This window comes from Phaenicophaeus curvirostris, chromosome 16 (genome assembly GCF_032191515.1).
Source record: "Phaenicophaeus curvirostris isolate KB17595 chromosome 16, BPBGC_Pcur_1.0, whole genome shotgun sequence".
NCBI lineage: Eukaryota > Metazoa > Chordata > Aves > Cuculiformes > Cuculidae > Phaenicophaeus > Phaenicophaeus curvirostris.
The window spans coordinates 4619237-4627955 of NC_091407.1; the positions used below are offsets into that span (position 1 = coordinate 4619237).

Genomic DNA, 8719 nt, shown 5'->3' on the forward strand with positions numbered 1-8719 from the left:
GGGAAGAAGGCGTTTGTGCAGGGGGGTTGGTACCAAAGGAAGTTGCGTGTTTTTGTGCTCAGTAGCATTAGCAAAGCATCTGCCTGTTAGATGTACCTCGGGCATGGCGTGGGGCAACAACCACCATGTGCTGTTTGGGTGCAAGCCCATAAATCTGAGGACAAGGTTGTTCTTACTTTGATCTACAGTCAAAATAAATCTGAGCGCAGGAGCGAAAGGACTGGGTGGTCAGAGCCCAGACGGCACCACATCCTACAAGAGCTGCCGGCAGACCTCAACCATCCTCCCCTCCTCGCAGCTCTGCTTCTTTCCTTTCTCATTAGCTCTCCCCAGCCCCTCAGCACCCGCTGGGCAAGGATCTGGAAGGGAGATGCTCCCCCCGAAAGCTCCCACCAGAGGTTACCCAGTGAGAGCGGGAGGGGGACGGGGTGAGCCAGGCTGCTTGGGGTTTTGTCTGGGGAATTCTTTGGAGAGTTGGGGAGCCTCAGGTGCGGGAAGGGGGTGAGGGAAGCCCTTGCTCTGGCCAGGGACCCTCTCTGGGTGCAGCCAATGGCAGGAGGAGCTGGTCCCAGGCCCACAGCCCCAGCTGTCAGTCTGAGCGATGAATTACATGCTATAAGAAGGTGTTGACAGGAGCAGCTGGACATCAGAGAGTGATGAAAAGGGAACAAAATTCATTCCGAGTTCAGACAGACTGGCTCGTTAGGGGCACAGGCTGCAGAGGCCACAGAAACACTGCTCCATCTCCTGGACATCCACTGAACCGGCTCCTGAAAAATATGAGCGCCCCAAAGCCTCTTTCCCTGTGTGGATACAGCCTCCCCATCTCCAGCCCCATCCCAGGGTGCTCAGGAGAAGGCATCGCAGGTACCAGGGCGAAACCCGCTTTGTCCAGCCCGGGCTGAAGGGTCCCCAGCCGCAGCACAGGTTTCAATTTGGATATCTTCAAAAGAAACCAAATCAAAGGACTTTTTGTCCCTCTCGTTTAAGGATGCAATTTGTATAAATTGTATTAAGAGGAATGGAGGAGGGGGGCGGATGGGACCGTTTGGCATCAAAACAATTATCTTCATTTTAATGCAAACTAAACTACATGCTAAAGGGGAATTGTTTCGTACACATGTACAGCAAGTGAACATTAAACCATACGGCTAATAATTAACTGGCTTGACATTACTCTTGCTGTGTTAAATACAAGGGTGTCCCCTTGCATTTAATGTATGGAGAAGTTTGAGGACACAGAGGTCCCGTATGAGATTATTCCTAAAGCTGTGAAAATAACAAAGAGATTTTTTTCTAAGCCAAGCTACTTCTTGGCATTCAGAGAAGTTGGCAGAGAGAAAAAAGTGTCGGCCCTTTTCCCACCCCTTTCCTCCCTCTCTCCCTCCCTTCCTCCAACTCTCCTGCCTTTCCTGACTTCCACTTCTTTCTGCTGCTGGAGAAAAAGAATAGCAAATTCAGAGAAAATTTCATTGAGGTTATTCAAAGAGTTTTTCATGGATTATTTACACAAGTGCTGTTCAAACAGCCTTTGTCTGAACATCCCTTGAAATCTGCACCCAATCCTTTCAGATTCAAAGCAATAGCTCAGGGGAGACAAAGGGGAGCGGCTGACATGGGTTTCCTCTGCGAGTGAATGAGAGGTCTGGCTAAACACAGAAGGGCTTTGGGATCACAAGCTTCCTTTCAGCCTGGAAAATAAACACTAATCTGAAGCCAGGCAGCTGTACCTCTGACCAGCCTGTCCCATCCGCTGCCATGCAAGGAGTGGGGTGCGCGGCTGGTTGCTCACTGGAGGGGTGGCACAGCGCCCCAGTCCTGCACCCCAACCCAGGGCACCCTGCCCCACGCCCCACCGCGGCACCGCTGCCTGAAATCCCTGTGCCAGCCCCAGGGATTCTGCCTCTACCATGGAGACAGGGAGACCCAGCGTGAGCCAGCGTGTGCCCAGACCTCCAGCCAAGGGACACGTCAAATTGCTCGTTAACCTCCTGGCTCTTCTTTCCTTGACTTATTCCTTTCCCACCTCCTTCTCTTTCACTCCACAGAAGTACGTGAATGGAAACACATCACTCAAGTGCAACCTCTGGACACAACAGCCCCATTTCCAGACACCCCAGAGGTCCCCAGCCCCATCTCAGCCCCATCACTGGAGCAGAAGCTGGTGCAAGAAGCCCTGTTTGGGAGTAACTTACCACCACAGGAAGTTTCTTCCTAACTTTCATGGTTATTTGAGGGCGTAAGCACACAGAGATGCTCTCCAGACCTCTCCACAGGGTGTTATTATTTTGTTTTATTTAATTTTTTTAATAATGATTCCTACAACTCTACAGTTATCCATAAAAACATTGAACTTCCTTTTGAACTCTGTTGAGCTCTCAGCCACTACAGCATCATGAAGCAGTGACTTCCAGCCTACCTGGGTGTTGATGAAGACGTGACCATGTTTTATTTTTCAGCAGCTCTGAACTAATCAGGTTTTCCAGTTTCATTCATCACTAAGAGACAGTGGGAGGAGAGCCACCTGCAAGGCCATTTCATCCTTCTTTGAGTTCCTCACAATCCTTGAGTCTTATCGAATTATCACTTTTAACTTTCCCAGAGTGATGCTGCTTGTTAGTCACCTTTAGTGCTGAAGAACTAGCCTCTCCTAGCAAAAAGATTAAAATCCCATTACTTGTTATTCATGTGTTATTTAATGATATTTTTTCCATTATGTATTTATTTATTTTTAAGTTGCTTGCTTGGAATCCCGAGTTGGTGTTTTTAATACTAAGTGTAGTTTCTAGTTTGTTTTTCTAATTGGAATGAAATAAAAATAGAATGGAATTTCTTAGCGGGCATTTTTATAGTTATTAAAGGAATGACAAAGGCAAATAGCAACAACTGGTGACCAGACCTCAATGCCAGGAGTGCAGCTCCGCAGGATAAGGGCAAAAACACAGACCCATTACTGCCAGGAGCAAAACAAATGACCGTAAAGACAGTCCTGTAATGCAACAAAAACCCCTCAAAATGTCCCTTGCAGAAGCCCATTACCTTTCTTGTAATGATTTGGCATCCAAGTGGTGACCATATAAACTCTGTCTCGAGGACAAGCTCCTCTTCTTACACAGGTATCTCTCCATCCACAGGGAAGGTGGGATGAAAGATTTGCGTATTCCGTGCATTTTTTTGGGAAGGCAATCCCTGCTGTGGGGGAAGACATTTCTTGGCAACTGGAGAGCTCTGAAGATGCAATGCCACGATCTTATCCAGCGAGGAGATTCCTCCAAGACAACCACTTAAAGGCCCAAAAGGAAACCTGAGGAAAAAGGGTATTATTGCTGAGATGAACAGCCAAATAGAAGATATAAGAAAGGGAAAGAAGGATGGGATGGGAAGAGAGAAAAGAAGGAGGCAGCTCCAGCAAGAAAATAAATAATAGAGATAGATAGCCATAAAGGTAGATCCAGGCAGAGAAGTGGGAGGGAGTTAAATGGAAGGTCAGAGGGGGAATAGCTGCAGGAAAGAGAATAAGTGGACAGGAGGAGAAAGAAAAGAGTGACGAGGAGGGAGCAGCAGGAGGGATGGAAAGGACAGGAAGACACTCAGATAGATGAAGGGAACAGGGAAGGGAGAGAGGAGAAGAATAAAACTTTCCGCACACTGTGGTGCAGCACTCCTCCTGCATCTCCTGGATGCAGTTAACAGGAGCTTGGAAGAATCTTTATTTATCAGGAATTCAATTAACTGGCATAGTCGTTATTAATTTTATAGGAATTATTTGTACAGGAGAGCCTGGAGCGAGGAAAGGCCTCCTGAAGACATTTCTCCTGTCAACGCCCTGGGTCAGGTAGGCACTGGCAGCGCAGTCTCACCAGTTGAGATATTAATGAGATGCCTCTAGGTGCAAATGATAGTTTAATAGGTGTTACTTAACAGGAGCGCCCCTCGCCTGCGCACGCCAGCATGCGTGGCTCTTGACGAGGCGGCCTCCTTGTTAGAATAAGTAATTAGAATGTAGGAACACTCACTTTGACACTTTAATAAAGTGTCAGCCATCATCAATTTAGTATTTAATAAAAATAAAATTAAATATTTACTACATTTTTATAACATCGTATTTAAAATACATATTCCTCAAATTTAGGGGATGTAAAATGAGGTCCTACTAGGACACTGATCTCAAAAAATAAAGCCCACAATTTCTTCTTTTCCATAGGGAGGAGGGACTTTGTTATGGACACCAAAACCCAGCAGCACATGGAGAGAATTGTGGCTTTTTGGGGGGAAGTGGCCAGGTAGCTCTGTGGTTGTTTTGTTGCATTCCCATCTCCTGAACCCTCAGCAGTTAGATCTGGATCCTCATCCAGATTAGGGTCACATTCATCCTGCAAAACCAAATTACATCCCCCAAAACGAAAAAAAAAACACATCAGTACCTCCAAGTCACACTCAGATGGTTTTCCCTGGATTAAAAATGTAGATTTTACTCCCCTGGAAACTATTCCCTGGCTGGTCTATCCACAAAATACCTGTGGTGTATAGGTACATGTGTACTGATGACTGAGCAGCTTGGAAGCACCCTCTGAACATTCTCCTGACGTTGAGCGCTGCGACAGGGCACAGGACAAGAGGGAATGGCTTCAAGCTCCACCAGGGGAGGTTTAGGCTGGACATTAGGAAAAAAATTTTCACAGAAAGGGTCATTGGGCACTGGAACAGGCTGCCCAGGGAGGGGGTTGAGTCACCTTCCCTGGAGGGGTTTAAGGCACGGGTGGACGAGGTGCTGAGGGACATGGGTTAGTGTTTGATAGGAATGGTTGGACTCGATGATCCAATGGGTCTCTTCCAACCTGGTGATTCTATGATTCTATGATTCTATGACAGCTGCGGAGGCTGCAGGTTTTTAAGCCTCGATGCTCAGCAAAGCACTAACTTTGGGTGGAGGGTCAGCAGCCGGGGTGGCCAGAGCCAGGGGTGCAGGGGATGGGAAAGTCAGAAACAGGGTCAGGCGTGGGGACAGGCTCCCATGGGCACCAGGCACGGTGCTCTGGGTAAGACTGCCACGCTGCGTCTGCGTGGGGCCTCACAGCACGCGGCTCCTCAGGGAAACAGCTCCAGCCACCCTCCAGCCTGCAGCTTTCCTGGCACCCTCGTGTTCCTGCGCTATCAGTGACCATGCCAGCAACAGTCAGAAGCGGTGTCCCACTGAGAAAACAACCCGTGTCGTAATCAAAGCAAGAGGAAATCTTCCCATGCTGCCGGTGAGGCAGCCAGCGGCGATCCTTGCCGCTGTAGCAAGATTCCCACGTTGCTGCCTGAGGAAAAAGAGAAGGCAGCAAGCACTCACCTGGGCAGCACCATGGGGAAGACTTGAGAGCGGCAGCTGCTCGTGGCAATGAGGCAGCAGGGAGACCTTCGCTTTCATCAAGCGCTCTGGTAACTGGGGATATGGACCAACTGTTCATGCCCTTAGCGAGGTCTGGATGGGAGCAACACACCTGGGCAGCAACCAGTTTTCTTCTTCCTCCTCCTTTGAAAGCTGAAGACAAGAATGGCTCAAGGTCTAGCAGAAATTCAGTTCTCATGAAGGCTCTGGAAAGAAAACTTTAAATCACTGCCTGGAAAGTTGGACATGACACAAAACCTGGATGGAAACAAGTGCAGTTGGGATCTCTTGGCTGCTTGGACTTGTCCCAGCACAAGACATTGATATGGCCAAGGGTAGGTCATACATGTCAGGTGGAAGTACAGTGACCTTCTGAAGCACAGAGGGATGTACCTGGAAAAGGGATGGCTCTAGAAGGACCAGGAGCTGCTGAGAGCAAGCAGCTCAGCACCCACTCCCAGTATGCTGCTCTAGCCGAAGAACAAACAGGGTCCCTGGATGCACAGGACACTGTATGCAAAAACAGTATGTTCCTGCTCAAAGATATAAGTAATAAAATGAATAATAAAATAAAAAAGGCTGGCTATGGATAAACAATGAACCCTCCTGTAGTCTCATTGTCCCTGATATGGGCGAATTCAAGCTTCCATCCACTGTCACCGTGCCTTGCTTGAGGGTCTCCAATTCATATTTATTTTCAATGTGCCCAGCTAGTGCTTCCCATGCAGGCACTCATACAAGTTGTTTTTTTATTATCCCATCACACAGGGGTTATCTGCGGCTTCCTTGGGTCCTAATCATAGAATCATAGAATAACCAGGTTGGAAGAGACCCACCGGATCATCGAGTCCAACCATTCCCATCAAACACTAAACCATGCCCCCTAGCACCTCGTCCACCTGTGCCTTAAACACCTCCAGGGAAGGTGACTCAACCACCTCCCTGGGCAGCCTGTTCCAGTTCCCAATGACCCTTTCTGTGAAGAATTTTTTCCTAATGTCCAGCCTAAACCTCCCCTGGCGGAGCTTGAGGCCATTCCCTCTCGCCCTGTCCCCTGTCCCTTGAGAGAAGAGCCCAGCTCCCTCCTCTCCACAACCTCCTTTCAGGTAGATGTAGAGAGCAATGAGGTCTCCCCTCAGCCTCCTCTTCTCCAGGCTAAACACCCCCAGCTCTCTCAGCCGTTCCTCATAAGACCTGCTCTCCAGCCCCCTCACCAGCTTTGTTGCTCTTCTCTGGACTCGCTCCAGAGCCTCAACATCCTTCTTGTGGTAGAACTCCCTGCACCATCTACAAGGTAGCACTGTGATGCAGAAGCAAAGGGAGATAGAAAGAAGGCCAGTGTGAGGGCTGTGGATTTACACCAGCCGTGGGCAGATGATCATGAGTCCTCAGCTCCCAGCCTGCAGAGGCGAGAGGTGTTACCTCGGAGAGGAGCTCTGCACCAGAACAGTCCAGCAGCTGCCCACACTTGAATCACAAACTAACACCGCGGCATTTGTCACCAAGAAAAGCACCTGGTTCTTGAACAGGTAATGCTGGCAGCCTGGCATCAATGTTTTCACAGGCAAATTCATACACTGACCTCCTTGATGAAACACACAGCAAATGCCTGGAGTCTGGTTTACATCTGCCACGGGATCCTGTTACATTCAGAACAACCCTTGTCAACGCTGAATCTGTAACAATCCATAAAGAGAGAGGGTTTGTTTGTTCATTGTTTTTTTTTCTCAAATGTTTTCTCATTCCTAATCGTGTTATTTTGTTACTTCAAGTTATGCAAGTTTTTCGATTTTGTCCCCCCTCCCCTTCTTGTTTTCTTTTAGGACAAGCTGTCATCTTTTCACGTCTTTTCACCAGGCCATTGCAAATGTAAAACTGTAAATTGCAGGATTGTGCAAATAGCACTAATAGCATTTGCATAAAAATTGGTTGCAAAGAGCAATTAGCACTTCATTAATAATCAACGAAGGGCCAATTTACACATTGCCCAAAAGCAAATTGTAAATTCAATTTTGTCTATTATTGAGCATTTGGTGCTGGGCAACTATACAATGGTGCCAGAAGAGACCTGCACAGCAGCTTCAGAATCAAATCTCCAGTGAGTTCAGGTTTCAAGGGATCCCCAACAAGGCTCTTGGCCAAGCCAGCACCTCCTTCACAATGGAAGGAAACTCCAGGAGGCATATTCATTTCGGAGAACACACACAAATGTCTGCCTGCTCCCAGCCTTGCTCAGATACAACCCTATCGCCGATGGGTACTGCTTATATGGAAGAGGTCTTTGTGCTGCTTGAACATACCTTGTAGTGATGCTGTGGAAAAGGGGAGATGCACAAAGGACATCAGAGAAGGGATATCACCATCTCAGTATTTAGACCTGAACATCGTCCCATTGCAGTATCAGCTAATACTCTACAAGTGACAACAAAGCCCTTTCCTTTACCTCTAGGTAAAGGTTTAACATGAGCCTTGTGGGTTAAGTATAACCACCAAGCCAATTCATCCAATCCGCATTTTGTCACCTTCATCTGCACACGACCTTCCTGGGACATCCCAAACTTGTATGCATCCAGCAGGGTCAGGAAAAACAAACAGCCCTGCTTTATCACTTTGATCTCAGTGTCACTGAAGGGTTCCTGGATGCTAATTTGGACATTAGGCAACGTGGCCCCCAGACTTGTCCTCTAGATGAACAGTGGGATCCATTAAAACAGGGCAGATTAACCATGACAACAACTTCCCAAGCTCCAAATTCTTCACTATCTCATCCTCCACTTAAAAGGCACAGCCAGCTCCGTTTCATGAGCAGAGTCTGACTCTAAACCACTTGACATCTGAGGTTTTCTTATCACATTTTGCGTGGATCTCATGAATCTGGTGAAAAGCTAGACGATCATTTGCAGGGGTTGGTCGCTTTATCTATTTTCCATAATAATTTGAATATTATTACAATGGCACCTTTCATCTGAGGATATACATGCACTTTACATATGTTACATTAATTTCACCGATGAGCTGGGGAAGCACTCTTTATCCCTATTGTGAAGATGAGGAAATGGAAGCACAGAGATGATATTCTGCTTGCCCAGTATCACATAGGAAGTTTCTGACAGAGCCAGGAATAGAAATTACATCTCCCATGTCTTATGCAGAAGAATATCTTTATGTCCCTGCCCAGTAACTGAGCCCTTAATCCAGACTAAGACACCCACACAAGCCCCACTTTGCTAAGAGCAGCACAGACACCCAACAACCGCAGCGTCTTGCTCTGGGAGGAGACCTGACTGTCCCAAAGCTTCCCCCACCTTGAAGGTTGGAAGTGCCCTCTGCAAAGGGTGGTTTTGG

General features: G+C 47.7%; 1 long non-coding RNA gene across 1 annotated transcript; it reads right to left on the bottom strand.

The window, feature by feature from the left end:
- Window positions 1-5457: 5457 nt before the first annotated feature.
- LOC138727400 (uncharacterized) lies at window positions 5458-8492 on the bottom strand. Its single transcript, XR_011338553.1, has 3 exons — window positions 7443-8492; window positions 6957-7050; window positions 5458-5580 (listed from the first exon to the last, which is right to left on the bottom strand). It is a non-coding gene; the product is annotated as an uncharacterized lncRNA (long non-coding RNA).
- Between the last annotated feature and the right edge of the window lie 227 nt (window positions 8493-8719).